The following is a 13974-nucleotide window of genomic DNA, read 5'->3' as shown; positions in this document are numbered from 1 at the left end:
TCGCGCGACCGGAATTCCTTGCGTCGCTCTGCCCGCGTTCCTAGTCGAACGATCCACCCTTGCTTCTAATTCGCAGATTCTTAGGTGAGAATTCGGATTGCGTCCGTCCCGGCGAGACGCTGGAAAACCGTGGTCCGTTTCAGTCGCGCGAAATGAATTTATCTCGGAGGGAAATACCGGTACGGTTCAGCTAGCGTTCGAGCGGTGCGATTACTCTGACGATTATACAGGACACCCGATTTGTTTAGGAGCGTTTCAGGCATCAGCATTCCGTTTCGGAGCCAATCCATCCGTCCCAGTGCCTCATAGAACAGCCACGGGACAGTGCCGGCCAAGTTTTCATTCTAGATTGGCCAATTGCCAGATTGGATCGCGCCCACCGCCCTGCGGAATCGAGTTTCCTCTCGTTTCTGTCTTCTATAATCTCTTCCGTCCACTACAAACTTCCTCTGTATTTCTTCCCGCAATCTCTGTGTGTACGTGCGGCCTGTATAGATTAGGGCGTGCATACACGCGCACGGAAAGCCGCGCTGGTCAGCCGCGTCCATCGGTGAATTGCTGGTTGCAGGAGCTCGTATAAAGAATATAATCAACGATTATCCTCCAACTTTCCACTCGTTGGCCCGCTCTTTTCATAACCGCCCACGATCACGGTACCACGGCTGAGTTGCCGGTCTGAAACGCGACCTGGCACGAATTTATTGGATAATACGCTGGCCACGAACCCGTTCCCATTCACTCCCGTTAAGGGAACTTTGATTCCAACCGAGGCGGATTGCCTGTTAAACTGCACGCTTCCACCTCCTCTTAAAATTCATCCATTCTCTGATCTACCTGATTTGCGCGTAAATTATCTTAGGCACGTAAACTGCTCAACGTCACCTTTCGATACACCTTCAATTTCATTATCCGCAATGTCTCTCTTCAAGACAAAGAAACAGCTCGGTCGATGCAAACGTGCCGTGCAGAATCCCATTAGAAAAAAGAAGGAGACTGTGCACGTCAAAAGGAATCCGGGGCCAACGGTGGCAGAAAAATCCACCGCAGGGGATCTTACCTAACGAAACTTTTCTTTACATTCAATTTCCCTTCGCCGTCCGTTCCCCATTCTTCCAGCTCGTTCCTCTTCATCAACCCCCGCGCGTTTAAACAGCTGAGGGAAGCAGACGGAGCAGAGATACAATGTTTATTTATTAAAGAAAGTTTCACGTTTATCTCGGGCGGTGACAAGGATCGTTCCCCGTCGAAAGGGAATAAGGGATGAAGAAATTCCTATTTCCCGCCCCGGGGTCCTCCGAGTTAAGTCCAACTTCCGTCATTGAAACTTAGCGACGGGGAGGAAGCAAGTCAGCCTCTACCTACCCGATCCCTGCTCCCCCACACTTCCTCTCGCCAGGCTTGATCTTTCTCGTTGTTACTCTCCATCGCTTCGCACGTCGTTCCGGATGAAGCGTATTTTTATTTGCACCAATACAAATAACGGCGACCGGCGCGAAATTGCCTCGCTACGCGCCGTACCACTTGGGAAATTAGGAAGGTTCGCAATTATTGATTTTTTTTCCCTCGTACTGCTTTTTCCCCCCCTCCGTCGCTCTCGTTTTTTTTATTTTCGACGCCAGCGTTCTCCAGTCCTCCAGGACACATTCGGTGGATCGGGCTGCGAGGGGCGGGCCCGGGGTAAAATAAAAATCGATTGCCGATCGAAATTGACAGTTTATCGAGTTTAACTTCTGCCCCGGATATTCGTTCTCTCCGTCTCTCTATTTATTTGGTGTAGTCACGACGTTAGGAAATAGTCGACGTTCCGCCCGTGCCTCGCGGAAGGAGAAATTGCCGCTCGCGATGTCACGATGTAATTTCGATTCGCCTACCACCCCCGCTCTACGGATTTTTTTGTAAACGATTTTTTTTTTCCAGTCTGGAAGAACGAGCTCGAAATGGAGTTAGAGCTGAACGATTTTTGTACTTGGTCATTTGCGTTCCGTGGTATCTGGTTTCCGCGGGGAATGGCGTCGCCTAGCGTTTGCTGGCCCATTGAAATTTTTATTGAAATTCTTTTTACGGACCTTAAATTGCACCTCTCCGGTATGAAAGCTTGTATTTTATGCTGATCGCGTATTCCTTTACAAAGCCTGTGTAATTCAATCCTCTATTGCGATGCCTTTGAAACGGATTTTAATGTGAGAAATTGAATTTCATTCGGGATAGTTGATTCCAACTCAAATTCACGCTAACTGTGTACATTCATTTTCCGCCCTTACAAAGTCGTTCCTTTCGGACATATTTAAATATCGAAGTTATCATTAAACATATTCGGGCACGTTTTCGCAATATGGTACAACCTTTGGACGAAAAATGTAAATTTTCCCACTCATAATTACCAAGCTTTTCGTGTATTTCAATATAATAATACTATTCATTTCTGTTTCTATTAATGCATCCTCGTTTTCCCTCATTAAAAGCAACATTGAAGCACCTTGCCCGGTGAAATGGACATTTTGTTAGAAAATACGTAATTTTGCAATATAATGAGAGGTTTTCACATAAAGCCTATATTTCCTTTAAACTTAACCATCCCTTTGTGCATTAATGACAGTAATCCTTGATGCTATATTAACGTATATGGGTACCCTGCTCAGTGTCGTTGTACACTCTACCATCGTTATCTCTTAACACGTTGCGCGTGGGTGACGTGTACGGTCGCGTCATGCTTTTTTTCTAACAAAAACAAATTATTTTTGGTTAAACTGTTGTAAAATGTCGAAAGTAGCATGAAAGGGTGCACTTTATACAAGAATCTATTTCCGCCATCTGGGACTATCAACTATTTTTGGTGCCGCACGCAACGTGTTAAACTGAACGACTGGACTACGTATATTTTTTTTTTTTTTTTTTTAATTAGCTACTTTAAGTCGCATCAACCTCTAAGTTGAGTTATTAGCGACACAGATCATAGAACCGATATTCACAACTCTTTAAGAAGATTGGTATTTTGAAGGAATCTCAGCAGCTCTTTTATCTTCTTGTGGTCGGTAAGATTTTTCTGTAAGCAGCTGTCAAACTCGCAGTTTTTCCTTTCAGTTGAGAATTGGCGGCAGGAGAGTATAAGGTGATCGATGGTTAATTTGGTGTTGCATGTATCACAAATTGGGGTGTCTGCTTTACTCGTTACGTGTGAATGGGATATTTCGGTGTGGCCAATTCTGATGCGTGATACTGCTACTTGGTTTGGACTTGTAACGTTACGGACAGAGGTGTTTTCCAAGAAGTTGTTTTTTAGTAGTAGCTGTCGGGGATGCACGTTCTGTTTCCATTCCTTGTCCCAGTATTCATTGATTGCCATTTTAGCGGCACTTAGTTTCTGGGCCATAAACTCATGTAGTTTCTGCCGAGGAGTTTGCAGCTTCTTTGGCTAATTTGTCCGCCATTTCGTTTCTTTCAATTCCCACGTGTGATGGGTATAATTTTCTCTCCGATTATAAGCTTAGCCAATGCCTTTGAACACGAATCTCGCGTTGAAATAGAATCTACTTCTCAAGCCCCAGCAATAACAAATATAATATTTAAATCTGAGCTGCCAATCAATACACAAATGAGCCCCCAACTTTCCATATCTCGCAACTACCCTTCGATCTCAAACTTTCATGACACGAACCTTTTGATCCAAATCATTGCACACGAGACCACATCTTGTCACCCTTCCATAAATCATATCTCTCATCTGTCCGCGACATCTCTCGAATATAAAATCGCGAAGCTCTCGAAACGTGCCGGCCTTCTTTCTGCTCCCTTTTTTCCTCTGCTCGCGGTTAAAAAGAATGCCGGCGTCGAAGCCGAGTTTGCTGTATCGCGGCACGCTCGATCGAGAGCGATCACGATGTGACACACGTTGCGCCGTGTACCCGTGTCGTGTTTACCCAGAGCGTGAACAGACAGCAATCTCTGTCGTTGCGGTTTTCGGCGCGTCCGCGCGTTCACCGGCCGTCGAAGTTGCAGGATTTTGCGACGCGTCCATTATTCCCCGTGTAACGGCCACCCTCGCACGCCCCCTCCCCCGTTTACGCCCCTCACCGTAATTCAATAGCCGACCGCAGCACGCTATAACTCGATTATCAGCCATTATCGCGAAACGATATTATTCCGTGTAATTTACGGCGGAACGCTTAGAATCGGATATACCCGCGTAATTGTACGACCGACTTCTATGGAGACGTCGCGGACTTCCGCGATGATAGCCGCTATTACGAGTGGGGGAGCACATTACGAACTCGCGAAACTGCCGCTTTCCGCGCTACGATGCGCCACGGCTCTGCTCCTGTTTTTTTTTTTGCAGAATCCGCGGAACCTCTGCGCGAGGTTCCACTCGTTGGTGAGGGATTACAAGAATGAAAGTAGCTTTAGCAGGAATTGTAAAGGATGCACAGCGAGTACTTTCGATTTTTTGCTAATTCGGAGGATTAGTTGCAGAAAGCGGGGTAATTCCGACCACATAAGCAGTAAATGCTATAAAATTTGAACAAGTTACACATTTGTTAGTTTTTTTATATTAATTGATAGTTTGAAGCGTCTGGTTTGTATTAGTATGACCTAGAAAGCATAAATTTACGTTGTAACAAAATTGGGAGCAATAACACAAAAATAGTCATTCGATTTTTCTTTATAAAAGAGATAGGAAAACTGTTAAATTAATAAAAAATTGTATTATTTTTTATTTTAAAATTAATTAGTACATATATCACAAGTGTATTCTTCAGGGGTATCCCATCCTGAACATTCTTCACTGCCCAGTGACCACATACTGTGCACCGGAACCACATTTCACCACCTCTTCCGAATTCTTTGCAAAAAGAGCAAATATCCTGCTCTACTTTTTCGTCACAAATATCTGAATTGTCCGTTTGAAAATTCAGTTTCTTTTTTCTCAGGTTTAGTTTACCTCCCAAACAATTGTGCTGCCTTACATATGGATATTTTATTCTTACTAATTCCCTCCACGGCTTTTGATAAATTTTTCTGGTTCCATTCTGCCTTCTTCGAAATTCTTTTATATGTACGTGGCATCTACGCCCGAAAAGCAGTGTTAAAAGCTGGCTGGAATTACCCCTCACTTTTGGCCGATATTACCCCACACCTCATGTTCAGATATTTGAAGTAATACACTGAATTGAATTTACATTTCACCAAAAACCAAATGTGAGTTTGAAAGTAGAAACATTCCTCTATTTAATGAGATTAATATTAATAATTCATACTTATTCCATGTACTAACGTACCTTGCTTAACAATCGACCACTGTTTGTTATAATTTTACGGTGCGAAATGAACACTCCCGGATTTGTTTGAAACAAAAGACTGCTATCATCATGGAAACCACGAATATTAGCTAGCTCGCCGCATCATTAACAGGAGACAGTACCATACAAAGTCTAGTTACGCGGTTTTTATTTAAAGAAATAGAAGTGGCCGGAATTACCCGCTGGCCGGAGTTACCCAACTTTCCCCTAATCCCCTGTCCTAATGATAAAAAATTATTATTATTATTATTATTATTATTAACGGGAAACCCTTTAGTGTACAGAGATACAAAATTATTACCATTACTACATAGAAAGATAAAAATAAAAGAAAGAAATAAAAAATATATATATAAAATAATAACATAAAATAAAATAATATAATATAAAATAAAATAACAAAGATAAATTAAGATGAGATAATAATTTCTTGATAATAAAAAATTATTAATACTTGCTAGAAATATGATTAACATCAAACAATATACCTCCTCTCCACTATTTCCCAGCCACGAGCGCTAATCACCTCCGATTCCCCACAAACAAATCACCGCCGTGGTCCCAAAAAGTTTCGTTACGCGTCTCGGTGAAACTTGGCGCGTTAACCCACTCAGCTTCCCGAGCCGTGCACGATTCAAGCCGGAAAACGTGCTCCGCCCTAGAAATCGGTTCCCGAAATATTCCCGCGGCAGAATTTAACTGGAGCCGGTGCAATCTGTTACCAGCGGTCAGGCGGGGGGTGGGTGGTGTGGCCAACAAAAAGCTCGTTGAACGGTGTAATTATTCGTCGTGCCGGTGGACGGGGTGGGTTCTTTCGCGTGGTCCTCCGCCTTGTGGTCCAGAATTTAAGCGAGCGTGTAACGAGCCGTGCGCCGCGCACGCCCGCGACACAGGAAGTTTCGCCATGTGTGCTGATTTAACGACTAGGAGTGGGTGTCTCGGGCCAAGTCCGATCGTAACCCGGCGATCTTACGACGCGGCGACTCTTAACCCCCCGGTTGTCCCTCGTGAAACCTATTTCGCCCCCGTAAAAGTGGAAAGAGAAGTAAAGAAAGGATGGCTCTTTTCCGTGGCTGCGAGTCTCCGCCAGTGCCTTCTTTCCCTCTTACGATAAGATCGCTTTGAGACGGTAATAAAGGGAAGTGGAGTCCTTCTCGGATGAGGGGGGACGGGAGTTAAATCGAGTTACCTCGCCCCGTGCGCTCTCTGTCCTTATTCTCCCTTCGGCTCTGCCCTTTCGCGATCTCTGCCTTCACCTGTCCGTGGACCGAACTCTTTTAATAGACTGAAGAAGAGGAATCGGTCGCTAGGAGGGGGCAAAAACTTTGCGCCTCCCACTGGCATCGCGACGGTACAATTATCGGGATCGTTTGATCGGCTGCTTCCTTTTTTTCTCAGTTGGGCGACGATCAAGCGCGAGATTACTTCGATCGGCTGGGTGGAGGGTGGGATTTTGAACGTGTTACTCGTAGCTTGATTAAATCACTTAGGAGGTCTGATCCTATAGACGGGACTTTGTTGAGTGTCTAGTTTGGGAGAATATTCTTGTCATTGGCCAAGTGGCTTCCCAATAAAAAGCTCGTACTTCAGACTCTCGAATCCAGTCCGCGAATCTGGGAGAGCAGGGCTGTCTTATCGGCCCGCGACGACAGAGTAACGGCGCGAGTGACACGGAAATCGTCAAAGATAAAACTAAACGAGCGAGGGATGGAATTCCTCCTCCCCTTTCAACCGGCGGAATTGCGACGACCAAGAAAACAGACTGCCCTGGCCGCGATCTCGTTGACGCGATGAAGACGCGGCGGCGACGTCTTCGCAGGGTCCTGATGGCTGTAGACACGAGGAGCGGTTAGCGCACGTGGTTAGAGCACTATCTACCATCTTCCGCTTTGTACTTGCGCCGGTGAAGAGCGGCCCTCCGCATAAAGGAAACGTTTCTCCTCCACTTTCTTTCACTCTGCCCCCACTCTTCGCGTCTCTTTCACTCTCCGCCGAGCGTTTGCGGCAACCGCGACGATTCCATCGAGGATTGTTGCCTCCATCGTTCAGGAAGCCGAGTTCTCCAGCGCGGAATGCGTGCGAATGAGCCTTCTCCTCTGGGTCCTCTTTCTCCTGGATGCAGCGGGGTTGCCGTGCAGCCGCGTTCGCTTGAATTTTGAGGGAAATACGGGACGAGGTGAACAAGTTGCGCCGTCGATAACTCGTGGGACTGCTAGTTCCTCTTTGAGAGTCAAAGATTTGGAAAAACTGAGGATCTACCGAATGGAATGGGGCTAAATTCCGAAGTAGATGCACCTAGACTTTTCTCCTTTAATTGCGACGTAGGGAATATCGAATGTGACCAGCGAATTAATAATTATGCGAGTGTTTAAACTAGGTCGACGAAGAGAGTGAGGTGAATAGTGTCGAAAGAAACGGAATCTCGTCCGTCGAACAATGCGGTTTTATTGGCGAGTGAACGGAAAGGAGGTGCGTGAAATTTTGTCGAGGAATCCCTGGTGGGTTTTACGGTAAAACGGGAGCCGTCGTTTCCCTCCTTCGTCGGTGTGTCGGCTACTCGAGGTGATGGCGCAATAAGTGGATAAGAACATTAGTGTGTTACATCCAGTCGAGATCCGCAGGAACCTTAATGGCCAGTTTAAGAAAAAGCTTTTAAAGGGAGAGGCAGAAACGTTACCGCTCATAAAATTTTAAAGCGATTTGTTCCTGCTCCACGGCCGGGTCTGCCGCTCGGGAGTTTTATGTCTTTGCGGCTCTGCAAGCTCCATTCCGCCGTCGCGTTTCCGCTTACATCATCCGAATTCTAATGGGCCATCGGCCCTCCTGTTTTTTATCTGACCCCTCTCTTTGCGATTCTCCTAGCGTGTTAATAGGCTCGAGCAAGCTTGAAGAACGGGACAGTCCACGCGAAATCGGGTACTTTTTGGAGTAACATTTCGGATGTGGCTGAAATTTGAATATGTTGTAGTCTTTAGGGATATATAAACATATCTCGAAGGATTTTTGACAATTTTGAAAAATGTCGATTTTACAGCTGTTTGAAGGTAAGTGCTAACTTTTTTTCAATAAATTATAACTATGGAAGTAGTAAACGGATGGAGATGAAGTTTATGGCGATTTGTAGAGCAGACATTGAAGTTGTAAGAAAAAATTATTTTAGTTTCAGAAATAAATTTTTTAACCATTTTTGTGCAATTATTTTAAACAAATGCCAAAAATTGAGGTACCGTATTATGTTGGATATAAAAAACAGTAAGAGTTTTCCTGCATCAATTTTTTTCAAATATTTACCAATTTCGAGAATCCTGTATAAGAATATCAGGTATAGCCGCTTGGCCGCTGCGAGTACCGCGGTGCTGGGCGACGCAGCGTCAACTTTCGGCAATTTTTACAAGGCCAATTTTAAAATCCCCATATTTTTGACAATTAGACCATGAAGGGGAAGGATAGAACTATATTCTATTTTTTTTTCAGATTTTTAAAATCGCGTCCGTTGTTAAAAAACTGCATTTGTTTAATATAATTGCACAAAAATGGTTCATTTTTTTTTTTAAACTGAAGTAATTTTTTCTTAAAACTTCAATGTCTTCTATATAAGCACCGTAAAGTTCATCTCCATCCGTTTACTACTTCCATAGTTATAATTTATTGAAAAAAAGTTAGCACTTAACTTCAAACAGCTGTAAAATCGGCATTTTTCAAAATTGTCAAAAATCCTTCGAGATATGTTTATATATCCCTAAAGACTACAACATATTCAAATTTCCGAAATGTTACTCCAAAAAGTGCCCGATTTCGCGTGGAATGTCCCGCGAACGCTAACTTAACCGGACATTAGTTCGCCGTCACTCCACTGCCTTTTACCTTTCCGAGCCGTTAGAACGTCCCGAATTTGAGGATTGCTCCCATTAGCTTTTCGATGCCACATCGTTCGACTGGCCTGCGTCATTATCAGCTGCCGTGTCATCCTCGATAATTAGCGCACGTGTCGACCGCGTACAAAGTCTTTTCCGGTAAAATTCAATCCGTAGACGGTGTCGGGCGCAGTTTGGAAACTAGTTCCCCGAGGCGGAACCATAGTAGCCGGAGACCCATTACTATTTCCAGGTTGTTTCGGTAATTCCAGTCGAGTAGCTACTTACCTCACGGTGAAGTTAACCGTGCAGCAGCGGGGGGCGTTTCAGTGATAAATTCCGGATCGTAGGGGGAGAGCCTCGGCCGGTTTTAATTAGCGCGATCAGTCTGAGTGCGTGATCTCGCAGTTCGAACGTTCCGGGAAGCTCCGTCGAACTCGTTACCGTCGATAATTCTCGCTGCACTCGCGACGGGGCCGACTACATTGATTAACTCCTCCCCCGCGAACGCTCCGAGTTGCTTGTGACCCGATCGAAATGAAACATTCCCGTTCAAGTTGCCCTCGCGTCGCCACCTTGGACCTGGGGCTACTTCAGAGTTAGAATCGTCTGTTAGACAGTGAAGATCATTACGCAAGTCATTTCTACGAGTTGGAACAATGCTAGCAACAGAAGCCACCGATGGAACAGATGTGTAGCATCGTACGGTTTCCTAATAGGTGGTTAGGATTACAGATCGAGGAAAGAGTAGCGTTAAGTGGTTGTCTCTTAGCTAAAGCGCCCGTCGACTTACGCGGTCTTTAAGAGGATCTGCTCTTATAGAGCCCGATGGACGCGTGTACACGTAGATTGGGGGAAAATGGCCATTTCGTAAGAAGCCATCCGAGGGGAGTCATCTTGAGAGGAACTTGAGGGAAGTGGACCGACCGCGGTCGTACGAAGGGGTAGTTTATGCTTCTGTCCTGTTTTTAATTCATCTTTCAGAAGTAACGTCTGAAAATTCACCACGAAATATATCCTATTCTGCCTCTCCCACTAGAGAAGAAGATGGAGCGTCGGAGAAGCTCGACGCGACGTTTACCTCGCAAGTTGGGAGGGTGCAGAAATCGCGTACATGGCAGCGACGGGCGTTTTTCAATTAAATTCCAACCTAGATTCTATTTTTCATCCGCCACCGCGGAGCATCCCCTGTCGCAAAACTAATCTCGTTAGTTAAGCCGCGAGGGAGCGAGGCTCGTCCTTCGTTTTTCAAAGCAAGCCAGCGCGCACACGGCAACGAGTCACGTAGCCTCGCCTTTCACGTAACCGCGACGCTCGACTCAAAGGATAAATGTCGGCCGGATACAAGCGGCGTTCATTAGCACTTACGAGGACATTAGACGGCAGCCAGCCAGTTTAAAGTCGAGTCTCGTCGTCCATTAGCGGCGCCTCCCCATCTTTTGCATGTTACGAACGCGTATTAAGCTGTCCTCCGCGTGCCCACGGCTTTAGCGCGGAAAATGTGACGCGCCGCGGTGAAACACGATTTGCCTAATTAGGGAGCACGGTTTCGGGGCGCCTTCAGTTATCAGCCACGACGATTCTGGCCGGCGGTGGGCCGCGGCTGACTAACGGCCGCTCGTTCTACTGATTTCGCAGTGGCGGGAGTCGGGCATTGGCGCCGCGCTGCCTTCAATGGCCTTTCGCGGTGAATTTTACTGCCGCGATTATTTATTTCGCGGAATCTATTTATGCGGAGTAAAGTCGGGTATACGAGCGCGGGAATAAAATCGTAAAATCGCGGGGTCTTGTCATCTCTCTCATCCAACCAGTACTCGTTCTAGAATCGCAAGCGTGATGTTACGGAACCCATCGTCCCATGCAGCACACTCCATTGCAGGAGGGTTCCATCAATGTTGCTGGAACGTTCCGGTGCTGCACCGGAATGTTGCAGGAAGGTTCCTATGTCCGCCCCTGTGGAACATTCCACGGAACGTTCCGGACATTCTCTGGCAATCACGGAACTGTTCGCAGATTTTACAGCGATGTTGTTTCGGCAGAATTTGTGTGACATTACAGAAAGGATAGAAAATGTCAGGGAAATTGATTAAATTACAATAAATATTGACAATTAAATATTCATATATTTTAATAAAAATAATAGTATTGGCACTGGTGGAACTTACCAAGTCCGCATATGTGGAGTTCCAGGCTCTTCTGCCCTCTTTACTTAAAATGTACTGCATGCAGCGTGTAATGAGCCTGGAATAATACATGCATTCATTTTACAATTTTACAGTTTTAAGTACTGAAATGTGATAAATAATAAATTTACTTACTCATCCTAATTTTACTGTATGTTTGAATATACTGAATGATTTTCTGTACCAATTATATTTCTCTGGCACAGAATCCTCTATTAATTTATTTAGTAACATCAACGCCATTATCGCAATATTGCTTCCGCAGCTCCTCTTCAGTAAATGAATCTGTAAAAGGTCGTTAATAAATTATTTTAGTCATGAAAAATGGCTTCTTTGAAAGCAGCATTCATGTAACGCCAATCACTGTGTGCATTAAAGTGAAGCAGTGGAAAAATAACAATCACCATTACTTTAAATAATTGAGCGGAAAGTGAAACGAAAGTTATACAGTATATGCATGTTTACAAGGAAACTGTGTGAAAAGTAAAAGCTTGTAGCACAGAAAGCAAAGAAATATATGTTAATAATTAAACAATTGCGGTTGGTTAAAAAGCATAAAATATTTTATATTACTTACTCTAACTTAAAAATAAGCTCCTTAATTTGAATAATTCATATCTATTACTTGCGAAACGATCTGTTTTTATCCTGTCCTTATATAGCGTGACTGAAAACACAAGAACATTTATATTGTCCAAACATAGTAGGGATGCTTTTTGGAAACAGTGTTTTTCAAAATGATTATAACACAATAAGGCGTTCTTTGAATGTACGAAATTCTAGCTTAGACCCATGTTCTGTAACCCACAGAAATCTATATGAAACAAACAAAAATATTTATTTTTAAGAAGTTCGATTTAATCTACAAATAGTATATACATGGGTTCTACTTACCCCTGATATGTCAAACCTTCATCCAATTCACTCAGGTCTCCAGCGCCACTAAATACACACGTTCTAACCATTTTTATTACTTAAAAGCAATTAAGAAGTAATCACGCTCTAACTATTTGCGCTTGTGCTTTCTTACGTGCTTTGGCTTTACAACCTGTCACGTCGCACGTGAGTGACGTCACACAACGCCTGGAGCTTCATCACGCGGGCTTGGGAAGTTCCACCAGAGCCAATAATATTATTTTTATTGTTATTATTATTGTTCTTGTTGTCGTTGTTCTTGTTTTCACTGGAAGAAAACCCGCTGGAATACGAACGTGAGGCCCACCTTATATCACACGGAATACGTCAACGCGTGCTTTTGTGATCTTATACTTTCTGTCTATATTATTATTATTATAATTATAAACGGGAATAGTCCCATAGTTTACATAAAGCATACAGCAATTGAGCTTACATCGTCTACACAAACCGTAACCTAATATACAGGAGAATTTTAACTTCATACTCTGAATAATATAGTGTGTGTAAATGTAAAAAATACGTAGCTGATTTATTTAAGAAATCAGTGGTGTGTATAAATGTTTCTCCTTTTTCCATAAGGATTTTGTAAAAAATATGCACATATACAGTAATCTGCACCTACAATAATTATTATTGATATCAATTAGGGAAAAGTCGATACAAGAATCTATTCTGGAACCGTTTCGGAACCGATATATTACCGAAAAAATAACGGTTATGGATACGATATGAGGGAAATAAGAACCGTAACCGAAACAGATAATAGTTGGAAATTTCGGTTCTTCATAACAATTGTTCAGAATAAAGGTTCTTTATAACCGTTTGGAGAACCGAAATCGATATTACAACAGTTTTCGAGCCCTGCTTAATGCGGGACCTTTGTTATAAAATGTCCGAAAAGTTGCGTAACCATTGCTAGAGAATGTCCGGAACGTTCCGCGAAGCTTGCAGGAAGATTCCATGTGCAATGTTCCACCGCAACATTGCTGGAATGTTCCAGGAAGGTTCCTATGTCCGCACCGGGCGAACATTCCACGGCAACCCTCATGGAACCTTCCTGCAAGCTTCGGGCAACGGAGTGTGCTGTATGGGGTATGATGACGAGCTGTTCGAATTTTTTCTCCCGTGAAAACACCAAGCGTTGTTCCCGCGCGATTTTCCCCGGTGCACGACAGCGTCGCGACGCATAAAGTGACTGTTGAAAAATGTCCAGGAGTGTCACGAATGTCCGACCGCGTCGCGCGTACGTCGCCCGGTGACGTGCAGTCCGGCTCGCTTGGATTATTTACGAGCAATTCCATATTACTTTTATCTTGCGATCGCACGACGACGCACCAGAGGAGCGGAAACCGCGCGCAGCACAGGCTCGGGGCGCGCGCTAGCGGTGGCCGAATATGAAATTCTGCCGCTACAATCAAGGGGATATGCCTTTGTCGATGGCAAATGTTAGTTTAATTCGGTGGGGGTCTAGCAGGCAAACGTTTGCACGGGATTTAATTGACAACGCGACGGCGTTGTTTGAGGATATCGAGACGCACGACGTGATAAACTGCCGGGGGGATGTGTGTATTGTCCCGGCTATTTGCCTTGTTGCGCGATTATGGAACTCTTGAGGGGAGGAAATGGCAATCGGGCGAAGGACTCGGAACACTTGATTCTGGAAAAACGATACATACTTTTATTAAAATGTGGAAGAGGCGTTGATAGCGGGATAAACTTAAGTTA

General features: G+C 44.4%; 1 protein-coding gene and 2 long non-coding RNA genes across 7 annotated transcripts in view; 2 read left to right on the top strand and 1 right to left on the bottom strand.

Annotated features, from left to right (window-relative positions):
• The window catches only part of Fas3 (fasciclin 3), a 352366-nt gene that overhangs the window by 229931 nt on the left and 108461 nt on the right, over positions 1-13974 (top strand). The window lies entirely within an intron of this gene.
• LOC143378433 (uncharacterized) lies at positions 11313-12046 on the bottom strand. The gene is made up of 3 exons (XR_013088266.1): positions 11909-12046; positions 11516-11616; positions 11313-11389 (listed from the first exon to the last, which is right to left on the bottom strand). It is a non-coding gene; the product is annotated as an uncharacterized LOC143378433 (long non-coding RNA).
• LOC143378434 (uncharacterized) lies at positions 11505-12139 on the top strand. The gene is made up of 3 exons (XR_013088267.1): positions 11505-11558; positions 11597-12056; positions 12088-12139. It is a non-coding gene; the product is annotated as an uncharacterized LOC143378434 (long non-coding RNA).

Source organism: Andrena cerasifolii, chromosome 2 (genome assembly GCF_050908995.1).
Source record: "Andrena cerasifolii isolate SP2316 chromosome 2, iyAndCera1_principal, whole genome shotgun sequence".
Taxonomy (NCBI): Eukaryota; Metazoa; Arthropoda; class Insecta; order Hymenoptera; family Andrenidae; genus Andrena; species Andrena cerasifolii.
The sequence above is the reverse complement of the archived record's forward strand: the minus strand, read 5'-3'. Positions and strand labels throughout refer to the sequence as shown.